Consider the following 12,801-nt stretch of genomic DNA (forward strand, 5'->3'; position numbering starts at 1 on the left):
CACCAGGTATGACTGCTGCTTAATCTACTGCTACTCCCATTTAGAGTTATCACCTCATTACTTTTAACTTCTCACTTTTTAGCAATTTGTGGTCTAAATAACCTTTTCTTTGAAAACCCTTAGTTTGTTTAGAATACTGTGTAAAGTATTGAAATTTGGTTCTCAACACAGAGGATCCTACCTTGCCCTATAGCTACTAATTGATTTTTGTACTTGTTGCACACCAGGAACTCTTGACACAACCTGCTTCATTTTCCCTTGCCTCGCTTGGGCTCACTCCGCTTCCCTACCCTATCCCCCATTCCCACCAACCCCTTCTTTCATTACACTTATTCTCCCCTAGACCACTCGCCTATATGCTATCACTCAATCAACTACTCCACAACCACACCCAAGTATCACCTAATAAGTGCCAATAATACTTTAAACACCAACCAATGTTCCCCAAACATCTTAGTACTATAAATTTAACCTCTACCATATATATCCTATGTCAACTACTCTACAAAATACTCAATACCATGCAGTTAATTATTTTCATTTTTCTCTCTCACTGCTCCTCTTTTCATACTAATCCAAGCCACTTCCCTCCAGAGCATGCAATTCTTATTATGTTCAGTAACTCCTACCCTAACTATACCACCACCTAAAATAATTAACTTCTCTAACACCATCTTTATTCAGCTGTAGCAAAGTATACACTACCAAGTTCAGAGTCCTCCCCATCAACAACAAACTCAAAATAATTCCCTATACTTTAGCTAGGTTCTCTTCTAAAACCTACTACTTCTCATGCCTTATAAATCATCTCTTGGCACTATCTCAAAGCAGAGACATACATCCAAATCCCAGCCATTCCCTCTCTCCCAATATCAGCCATACCTCCTCTAAGACACCTACAAACACTCAAAACCTATTTATAATAATGATCAACACATGGAGTATTTGTAACAAAATTATGGAATTTCATGCCTGGCTCTCTTAGTATACTGCTGATATTGTAGCTGTTACAGACACGTGGCTAAAGCCACATATATCAGACACTGAAATAGTTCCAACTGGTTGCAATATCCTACATAAAGATAGACTCCAAAAGATAGGGGGTGTAGCTTTAATCTACAGTAACTCCTTAACCATTACATCCTTTCCTAACCCTGTCCCCAACTTTGGCAACATAGAAATTTTATTAGCATCATTACAAATAAATAATAGTAAACAATTATGCATAGCAGCACTATATAATCCCCCAGGCCAAAACATCCCTATTCTTGAGAATTTTCTATCTTGGACAACCCAAAACATATCTAATGAAACTGTCATTCTAGGAGATACTAACATTACTTGGCAAAATTTAATCTAAACTTCACCAGCTAACTGTATTAACCTGCACAGGTATACACAACTTGTCACATGCTCTACACAAATACTAAACAAGCAACCAGAATCCACCTCGGATTGGATCCTAGAGTCAGATCCACACATATACGCCAACACTAGTACCCTCCCTGATATCCTAAGTGACCATTTATCAGCTTTTACACACAGAATGCATACTCAAGTACCCAATTCCCACTCATATAGACCATCTAGAAACTTAACCAACTTCAACCAAATAACTTTAAGTAACGCCTTAAAAGGTCAAAATTGGACCCCACTAATAACATTATCCTTAGAAGATGCTGTAACTTATTTTAATAAGGTCTTGCTTGATATCCTAAATACTTTAGCCCCCATTTGGTACAAAAGAACAAAACTTATTTATGCTCCTTGGTTTATAAAACCAAAAAAAAAAAAAAAAACAGAAACTATTCTCACCAGAGACTAAGCCTGGAAACAATGGAGTAAAAAACAAAATACAAGCAAATGAAATTAACTTCTAACAACTTCGTAACAAAGCCACAAAATTACTTCAAAATGACAAAAAAAATATTTTTCACAACAATTGTCTAATCAAAGCAATAACCCCCCAAAATTTTGGAAATCAGTCTCTTTTCTCCTTAATACCGGGACCACATAAAACCATCACCATCCACTGATAAAGACACACAACAAAGAGCCCACCTTTTCAACTCCCACTTTATCCACAGCATTCTTAAACTTGTCAAAGAACTCCCCAAAAGCAAACAAACCCCCCAAGAATAAGATAAGCACATCAAATCCAGTTTATGAGAACCCCATCTTACACCCCTCACTCCACAAATAAACCACTAATAATACCCCAGTAATATTCTCCCTAAAACCAGTGCCCACCTCTCTAGCATTTAAATTGGTAAATAAACTAAGACCATGCTCCCTAGCCACCGATAACCTCCCCTCTGAATACTTGAAACTTGGTGCCGATGCAGTAGCCTACCCCATCAGTATTCTAATTAACTGATCCATGTCAGAATCCACAGTCCATCAAATTTGGAAAAAAATCCATCATAAGCCCATTGCATAAAGGTGTAAATACTTTTGATTTACCTAACTTTTTACCAGTTTTCATTCTCTCACCACTATCTAAAATATTGGAAAAGTGTATATACACTCAACTACTAAAACACCTTTCTGACAATAATCTCCTTGCCCCTACCCAACATGCCTTTGTCCTGTATACAGTACTACTACAGCCTTACTTTTTTTTCTGATACTGTGAACAAAGCTCTGGATTCTGGTCTATTGGCAACAGTTGTCTTATTAGACCTGTCCAAAGCTTTAGACACAGTATCACATACTAAACGTCTCCAACAACTTGCAACATTAGGATGCTCCGAACATACCTTTACCTAGTTCACCAACTACCTGAACAACAGACAACAATCTGTCAGATGGCAAAACAATCAATCTGGTTATCTGATTAATAAGAAATGAGTCCCCTGGAGTCCATTCTTGGAGCTTTGCTTTTTAATATATTTATAAATAATCTCCACACAGTCTCCCTACAAAGTTCACTCATCCAATATACTGACTATTCCACTACATATCCTCCTCTAGCAACTTCCCAGATCTCATAAAATAACACAAAACACCTTCTCAACCATAGAAACTTGGCAAAGCAAAGCACAACTACTACAAAATCCCCCCAAAATCTAAGCTACTACTATTTTCATCTAAACCACCTCCACAGGACTTTAAAATTTACTCCCAAAACAAGACTGAAATTGAAGTAGTGAAGACAGCAAAATTACAAGCATTACTATAGATGCCAAACTATCTTTCAAACAACATATTCTTAATACAATAAAAACACATTTTAAACTAGGCAAACTCCACAGACATGAACTCTACATGGATAAACCCACAAAAATAAAACTGGCAAATACCCTCCTACTCACCTCCCTCCTCTGTGGTTCCCCCATCTTTACCAACCTTCACGCATCTCTAAGTAACAAACTACAATCATGTTAATATAAAATTGCAGAATTTGACTCTGGCCTACCAAACTGCACACACCACTCCCAAGCCATTAAGGGACTGAAATAGTTTGAATTCCCCCATTACCTTCATTACACCGAACTAACCCTTGTCCATAAACTAATACACAACCCAGAAAACTGCCCTTCACTAAATTCTATCCTGCAATCCTACATCCCCACCCGTAATCTTCAGTCTACTAATAAACGGCTTCTAAGTATATCCAAACCCATAAAGAGAGCTGGACAAACCTTGTACTCCCACTCCCTAGCAGAATTATGGAATGCCTTACCCCCTCTATTACACAACATGATTCCGTAAAAACTTTCAAATTTGCCATAAAAAAGCCACTTTCTTAACAAACACATTTGTCATTGTGCCCAGAACTATAGACCACAGTAAATAAATTTAAAGAAAAAGATTTTGCTGACTAGTATGACTCTTTTCAATTTCAAGTAATAATTTGTAAATCCTCTGAACTTCATTGACTTAAAGTATGTCAATTGCTGTTTTGTCTCTATAATCATTATTAGGCTAATCCTAAACTTCCCATGTATTAAAGTGCATAAATGAACTGTTTATTATGAATGCATCTACTGCCTTTTTTCATACATACAATGAATGCCATTAAAAATACTGTATGTGTACTACTAACACCTAACCAGATTGTATAAAACTTTTGGGTCTATATTACATGATCAAGGTTTCAAAACTTCGAATCTGATATGGTCAACACCATATGATCAAAGTCTTGAAACTTTGAAAATGTAATAAAAACACAATAACCTACACAAATAAACCATTTAAATGCTCTAACCAGGGGGGCAAGTCCCCTGCACTCCCACAACCCCGCTACTTAAATATACCAACTCCAAGATCGCACTACAGTGCAGAAAAGGGAAATCTTCCCTTTCTGCGTTGTTCAGAGATCTCCGTTAAAAGATTAGAAGTTTCAAGACTTTGATCATATGGTGTCGACCATACCAGATTCAAAGTTTTGAAACTTCAATCTTCTGATATACACCCAAAACTTTCTACTCTGTGTACTACTAATATTTAGGAAGTTGCATAAAATTTTTTATACACTGTTTTATTATGGTGAATATTATCTTGTTGTAAAAATTTTGATCTGTAACTGGAGCTTTTCTCCTCGTGCCTCTACTGAACATGGGTTTCTCATCCAGTGATCTTTCCTGGTCAACAAATGTCAATAAATAAATAAATTAATTAATTAATAAATCTCCCCTCAACAACCTGTAGGAGACAGAATATAGGGATAGGGGCTTGAGGCAGTCTGCAAAGTATATGTTACTTACACCCAGTATTGTTTTAGTGAGGAACCTCTGTGGACATTCCAATTGTTGGATAATGCCCTATTATGTACATACCAAAGGGGACATTGCACTCAATGATAGGTTTGATGAATGCTGAATACAGTGGAACAATGACTTGCCTGGACCTAGATGCCATACCTTTGTGTATAGGTTGCACAACACAGATTGATTTCCTCACTACTGCAGACACATGATGGTCAAATGCTAGATTACCATCTATGTATGTCCCCAAGTCTCTGGCTATTGGGTTAGCTTTTAGGGGTCCATTGTCAATATGATGGTTACCAGGGGTGGATGACTTCCTGAAGGATTCTATTATGCATTTCTTGACATTTACGTTTACTCCATGGCTTTAGAACCACTTGTTTGTCTATGTCAGTCCTTCCTGTAGAACATTTGTGTTGTTGGGCGATTCAATAACAGCTCCTAATTTACAATCATCAGCAAATTTAGTCAGCCAGAAGGCATTGATGCTGGCCATAACTTCAGAGAAGTAAATGCCAAAAAGGAGCAGTGTCAGGACCAATTCCCAACGGACTCCACTTGTGACTCACCCATTTATAGAAGTAGACTCTACAGTTCTAACTTCATGGGGTTGAGCCAGGTGGCTATCTGCTGGGTTACAGAAGGGTTTGTACCTAACCTAGTATGTTTGTCAACAATGCCAGAATGAGGGAGCATGTCAAATGTCTTGGCAAGGTCAAGGTAGGCAGTGTGAAGCATTTTGCCCTCATTCAATGCTTTGTTGACCTTCTCAAAGAAGTCCAGCAGGTTGACTAGACATGACCTGCCCTTGATGAAGCCAGATTGGGTTGAGTCCAGTGTCTGGAGGTTTCCTATATGATTATTGATCATTTCTATGATAATTCTTTCCATGGTTTTGCATATGAGACCAGTGAGACTTATGGGTCTGTAGTTTCCATGGTCTATAGATCCCCCAGCTTTGTGCAGAGAGATGACTGCTGCTGTTCTCTATTCATTAAACATGAAACCAGTTTGGAGGCTACAGTTAAATGGTAATTCCCGAGGGCCTGATAGATCATGTTTCATGCAATTTGAAGTCATCATGGGATAGTGTCTGGGCCCATTAATCCAGTGTTCTTGGACTTAGAGAAAGCATTAATGATTTGTTCCCTGGTGATAGTAGGGGGAGTTATATTTGATGGTACTTCATGAAGGGAGGTTGATGGGGAGAAAGAGGTAAAGCTGGAGATGAATTTGTTGGCCAGTAGGTTTGCTATGTATTCTGACATAGTACAGGTGACTCCATTTACAATGAGCTCTGCACACAATTATGTATTACCCTTGATGTTGCCTTGTGGTTGTCCTTGGCCTTTTTTGAACAGAATTTCTTCCTTTCACTTTATGCAGTGCTATACTCTCTTCTTTTTCACTCTTTTTCTTGCTCAGTTTTTTAGATTTATATAATGTTGCACCTCTCCCTCTTCTACTTTTTCTTTCTCTCTTTTCTGTTCTTCCTCTGTTTCTTGTTCATCCACTATTTCAATACTACCTTCAATATCTGTAGCACTTCAATTTGCACTTTTACTTTTTGTTCCCTCACATTTTCCATACTTTCATTTATTCCTTTCTTTTGTCTCACCATCCATTTAAATCTCCCCTTGTTTTTTACATTTATAACATTTAGCAAAAGAATGTTTCACATAATGTCTCAATTCCCTGTGTTGCATATATCTTCTCTTTTCACACTCTCTGGTCAAATGCCCCCCCCCCAAAAAAAAAAAATTGTTTACCCCAGTAGCTCAGCATTCATCTAACATCATCCACATTAATTCTACTAGGAAGGGGCAGGATATTTCCATTTCTCATCTTTAAAGTCAGAGCATTTCTCTCTCACAGTCTATAGCCTTGTACCTGTATTTTTGTCATATCCTGTACATTTTGACACACAGTTATGCAAATGCAATTTCTCTTTTTTGACATCTGGTGTGCATTGCAAAATCAGTTTTCTAACTTCTCTGTTTTGTGCCATAAATTCAAAACAGTTTCCATGGAAACACATTTCCATTAAATTCATAGCCCTTCATAACAATTCGATCCTTTCCCCATATGAAATACGTCATATTTTCCCCCAATAGAACAGATATCCTTACTTCTAATGCCTTTATTGCTAAAGGCACAACAAAATTGTACCAAATGTCATATCTATCGAATATTTTTCTGCTATTGACTGCATTCTTACCATAAACTTTTCTCTCTCTGCTCACACTCTTCTCCTGTCTTTTTGCCATTGCTCGCACCAGACTTGAATGTGTTTTTGACCTCTATCTTCTTCTTTTCCCTCTTCTTTCTTCTTCCATTTCTTTACTCATACACTTCCTTCTTCTTGTACTCTCTTCATATTCACCTCATGAAATTTTTCATCCATCCTATGAGTCTCTCTGTTGCAGGAAATCCTGCAGTATTCCTTTGCACAAACCCATGATTGGAGGGTTGTAATTACTCCATCTTCTAGAATCTCTTCCACCTCTGATTGCTAAGTTTCACTTTTGAAAAACAAATTCTGTTGAAAAGGGAGCACTGAATCTATTTCTTCACTGACTACATTACCCTCCTTCTCACTCTCCACTCCATTACTCTCATACATGTCTGTCATATTGCCTTTTGTGTGTGTGTCTTCCCAACTACCACTATGCTAGGTACAAGAAACTCATAAATTCTATACAGAGGAGTAGGGAAAATTCCCCAATGCCCAGGCAACTGTAATATAAATATCACCTCAAGTCTTCCCGAAAAGCCACCAGCGTAGTAGGACTAACATGGTTAACAGAGACTAAAGAAAAATATAAATAAATAAATACATTAATTAATAAAAGCTCCTTAACAGACTGTTTGTCTGTGGATAATAGGAAGTAATCTTTAAATGCTTTATCCCACAACACTTCCATGAACATGCCAGTAAGTCTAACATAAATTTTGCTCCTCAGTCTGTCAGTATTTCTCTAGGAAAACTTATGCTGATGAATATGTCAAACAATTTGCTACCATGTCTGCTTCAAGAAAGATGGAGCCACTGCATTCTTATCAAGATATACTGTATGTCTTCCGTATGATAGAAGTTACATGATTCTAACTCTGTTCTCTGAAATGGTTTGTCAATAACAGGCAAAAGCATCAAATGTAGCACTGGCTTAGTCTCTAGCCTTGCCAACCTTTCTGCCACTGCTCACAGGTCCTGCTGCACCATGTTACATTCTTTGCATTCCCTGGCAAATAAAAACATATCTCCAAAAATGGTGTTTTTATATGCTTTATGCCCACATGGCCTGCAAAGAAATATCATAAGCTATAACCAGAAGTGCCCACTCATAGGCCCCAAGTAGTATCATCTGCTGTAGTTCTGTCTATTACTACTACCTCCTCTTTCTAGTCCTTCTTAAGAGGAGCATTAGATCTACAGCAAACTTTTGTCCTAAAAGAAAGTATGCACCCTATGTGGATCTCCTCCTACTGCCTTCCTCACATATTTGTCTCTGTGCTTAACTATGTGTAACACCATGAGCACAAAGTAGTGCATTATCAAAGTCATTAACTATTAGGACTTCTGAAAGAATATCCTCATGCACCACCACCAGCTACCTCACTTGCCAGCCATCCTAATACAAATAGACTCTGGCAAAGCATACCTGAAAAGGTTTCCCCTCCCTTGGCCCTAGCTGGAGTGGACTGTTAAGGTAAATATTGCTTATTCTGGCCAATGCAGGCTTAACAATGGTTATATCTGAGGTGGTGTCACTGTTGGTAATGGCCTCTTTTCCATTTACCAAAATTTAGTTTCAAACTTTGAAACTCCTGACCTCCTACCACTGTTGCAGAAATAGCCCTGTTTCCTGCTTCCTGAGATCTATGTTCCCTACCCTGCATTTTGGAGGTTAATTGCTTTGCAAGTACCCCCTCTTTGGTTGCACGCAAAACATTTAACCCCCAAAAGCAGACTATGTCGCTAAACATAAGGCTTCAGCTTTTTCCTGTGTAACCTGATGTGATAGCTTTAGCTCCTCCCATGTGTTCTTTTATACCCATATGCAGTGCCAGGTAGCCTTCTACTATGCAGTGGTAAACTACAAGCTAGACAGAAATCCTCCTTCCTCCCATCTCATCAGCATTGTTACACTCCCAGACTGCCAAACAAACCTCCATGTCCTTACTGAAAGTACTAAGTTCATTTTCCCTGAGCAAGAGATCTGCAAGTATTTCTGGTATGGTCACCTTATGTGCACTTACCCAGCTATGAAAATAAGTGCCAATTTCTACAATATATTGAGTAGCTGTATCATGTGCCTTTCATCCACGCTTTCCTAATTTCTTTATATACATTTCTGGAGTTAATGTGAAACATACAATTAGGCATTCCTTAATTTTAGCATAATTTAATAACCAACATCACTAAGTTTATGAACTGTATGTATTGTTTTACTATTAGTAGGTAAGCTAAAAACTTGTGGAAAAAAAGTTTTGTACTGATTTGAGAGTCTAAGGTTTAACTTCCACTCCCCGTGACTCATGTGTCTCTAAAGAATGATCTCTGATGAAAATAAAATAAGTGCTCTGCGTGATCAAACCTCTAAATATTTTACCTTATAGCTGAGAAAGTATGCACCTTTAGTAAAGAAAAAAAAGAAAAAAAAGTTGCTTTAGGCTGAATAAGTTCACTTCTAGTATTGTAACCAACTGTCTCCAAGAACTATTATTCATTATCTGTCACTGTCACAAAAGTATGCCAATTGACTGATGACCAGATGTGTCAAGGAAAGATGCTATGGTTCCTGTATCTGCTCCACTGTCCCAGATTAGTCTGCCTACCAGATTAATTGTCTCTCAAGTCAAATTATAGGTACACACAAGTTAAAGTAAAAAACAGTGCTCTCACATCTGAGTCAATAGCCAGTTCACCAAATGCCACCCAGCTAAAAGATCATAAAGGTAATATACACTACTGTGCCACCTAAAGTTTTAAACATCCATGCCCACTCTATAAAACTGCACACTGATCCTTACTGTGATTATCTATCCAGTCTTTCTGTGAATCACATTGTCTTTCATTACCCATTATATATAACTGCAATGGAAACAAATAATACACACACACACCCACACACACACACACACACACACACACACACACACACACACACGCACACGCACACGCACACACACAATTCCCAGGGTAAGGTGACAGAATTCTTCTATTTCAAATAGTTTTCTTTCTGGCATGGTAGTACTGGTAGTACAGGTAGTAATTCCTGATATGGCCATAGATTAAATACTCCGGCTAACTGCTGCTACTGATTTAGCTGGCAGTAGACTCAGTTGATCGAGATAACTAAGGACAAATGCTACAATGTGTGGTCATAGAGTGCCCAATAATAACAATTATCTGTGATAGTAAATAGGAATAGCCAATATATAGATATTTAAGGCCACCTCTAACAACAAAGAAAGGAAAATACCACATGGTTTCCTTAAACAAAATATGCACAGAAAAAACACTAAGTTAGAGAAGCTAACATAAGGCAGAATCCAATAAACTTTCACAGATGTGTCCCAAGCAAAGGCTAAAACCAGAGTAAGACAAAAACAGTTCCTATATATATATATTTATATATATATATATATTTATATATATATAAAAATAAAATAAAGGCTGATGTAATTACATCTGTTTCTGTGTAGCAAAGAAATTTTGTGTGATAAGTCTAGGGATCGATGTAGATACATATTAGCCAGCCAAGAGCACACAAATATAGACAAAGATTAACTCATTATAATATTGCTGATGAAGAAATTATTGATAGATTTAGAGTGAATGGGGATATTGCAATGCTCTCAGTGGGTATGTATAGCTCACAAATGGGAAACGAGGGGATGCATGGCCTTCCTATTCCGGTAAATACTAAGGTATGTACAGCCTTAACTATATTTGCCACAGAGACAGACTGGGGATAAACTGGCTATTTCTCAGGCTTTTGCCTCAAGGATACTTCAACAGCTCCTCGAAATAGTTGTGACACATGTGGATCAGTATATTTATCTGCCAGTGTCACTTCAGAATTAAGGCATATCCATGTATGCCTTCTACAGGATGACACATTTCCATGAGGTACTTGATGTGATGGACTGCACCTATGTTGCTATTAGGTCCCTATTAGGAACATGGGGGAGTGGTACTGAAATAGGAATGGCTACCATTCCATCCACTGCAAGGTGGTGTACAATGCATGGTGATGCATCATTCATGTGTTGGCCAGCAACCTTGCAATGCTCATGATTATTACTTCTGCACACAAGCTCACTCAGCTGGATCTTCCTTCATGGCAGGATGCCCCATGGTAACTTGTTGATATGCGAAAATTTTAACCATAATTGAGTCAGTAGGTATAGTTTTGAAAATGTATTATTTAGTACTAAACCACCACTACTTTGGTATGGGTTCGTAGGTTCAATGGTGAATACTAGACTAACTGCCCTGAAGGGCCATTTTAAGCCTAGCCAATAATCTGAAATCAGAATCATACTTTGTACCTTGTATTTATGAGGTAAAGAATTAACTGTTATGCCAAACCCACAAAAAATGAAAGTTCCTGGGTGAATTCTAAGCTTAACTGCCCTGAAGGGTCTTTTTAAGCCTAGCCAATAATACAAGGTCAGAATCAATCCCATTACTTATTTTATGAGATGAACACCATAACCATTATACCAAACCCACTCCAAATGTATGGAAAATTGAATACAGTACCAAGTGTTACACATACTCACAAACATACCCCCACACACACACACACACACACACACACACACACACACACACACACACACACACACACACACACACACACACACACACATTTTCCATGTTGGGCCTCAAACCTCCTACCTATATAGTCACACAATCTGGGAACACTGTATTAGATGAGTAACAGGAGAAGACTATGTCCACCCACCTTTCTTTTCTTCTCTTTTCAACCTGAGGCAGGGTACCTGCTTGAACCATGGCTTAATAACACCAGCTCAAAATCATAGGTGAGTTGTCAAAGAAACTTACAACACTATTCTGTCCCTGACATGGATTGTCACTGAGCAAGTATTTGGCCTGGTGAAATCCCACTTTTATTCCCTGGATGAGTCTGGGGGTGACCTTCAGTATGGCCCTTTTACTGCATGTAGAAAGCTTAACACATTGCATTCTGCACAACACGATTATGTGCCAGTCTGGTGATGAAGTGTCCCATGATGGAAGTGCAGCTACCAATACCGGTCCTTCCACCAGTGTAAATAGCATTGCTGCCTAACCAGCAACAATGGTATGGGACTCCATGCATCAGGCTCATGCATAATGCAAAGTTGCATGGGCAAAGAGGCAGCGCGGCATCTAGTTCAGAGCTATTCTCCATGTCATTCAGGTTAGTGTTCCCCTTCCCACAAAAACACAGAGTATAGTTGATACCTATAGTGCTATATGTGTGAGCTACACTGTGTGGTACACTATCTTAATGTCACTGTACATCAGACATTTCATCTTATCTTTAAAGAAAATTTTTTTTGAGAAAAGTTATCTACTTTATATCTCTATTTTGTTTAGTGGCAGGATGCATTCAGCGCCATGCTTGACTGTTTACTGACATCTTTGCAGTGAATTGCATTGGCTAAAAACAAGATGTTAAATATGACAATTTCAACCATATCATTGTATGTGGTTGGTAATAACATGTTTATTGAGACCCTGAACCACAGTCCAGACCTATCTATAAGTAGATGATGAACACACTTCCCAAGCATACATTGGCCAATTTCCTGAATGACAGAACTGGAGGGGTACACCTATTGATACAAATTACATAAACATGCACAATTATCATCCTATTTATGAGCGGGTCTATATTAGATCAGCAAAATGGCATTACAGCGAATGCCATTTCGCCAACACATGTAGACCGAAATCCCAAAACAGCAAAACCCCAGATCATCAATTTTTTTCCCATGGAAAAAAAATTGGTTGACCAACAAAACATAACACACCACTTAAAACATTACAAAGTGCCCCCCACACCTCCCA

Source organism: Protopterus annectens, chromosome 4.part0, assembly GCF_019279795.1.
Source record: "Protopterus annectens isolate FY-2018-M chromosome 4.part0, PAN1.0, whole genome shotgun sequence".
Taxonomy (NCBI): domain Eukaryota; kingdom Metazoa; phylum Chordata; order Ceratodontiformes; family Protopteridae; genus Protopterus; species Protopterus annectens.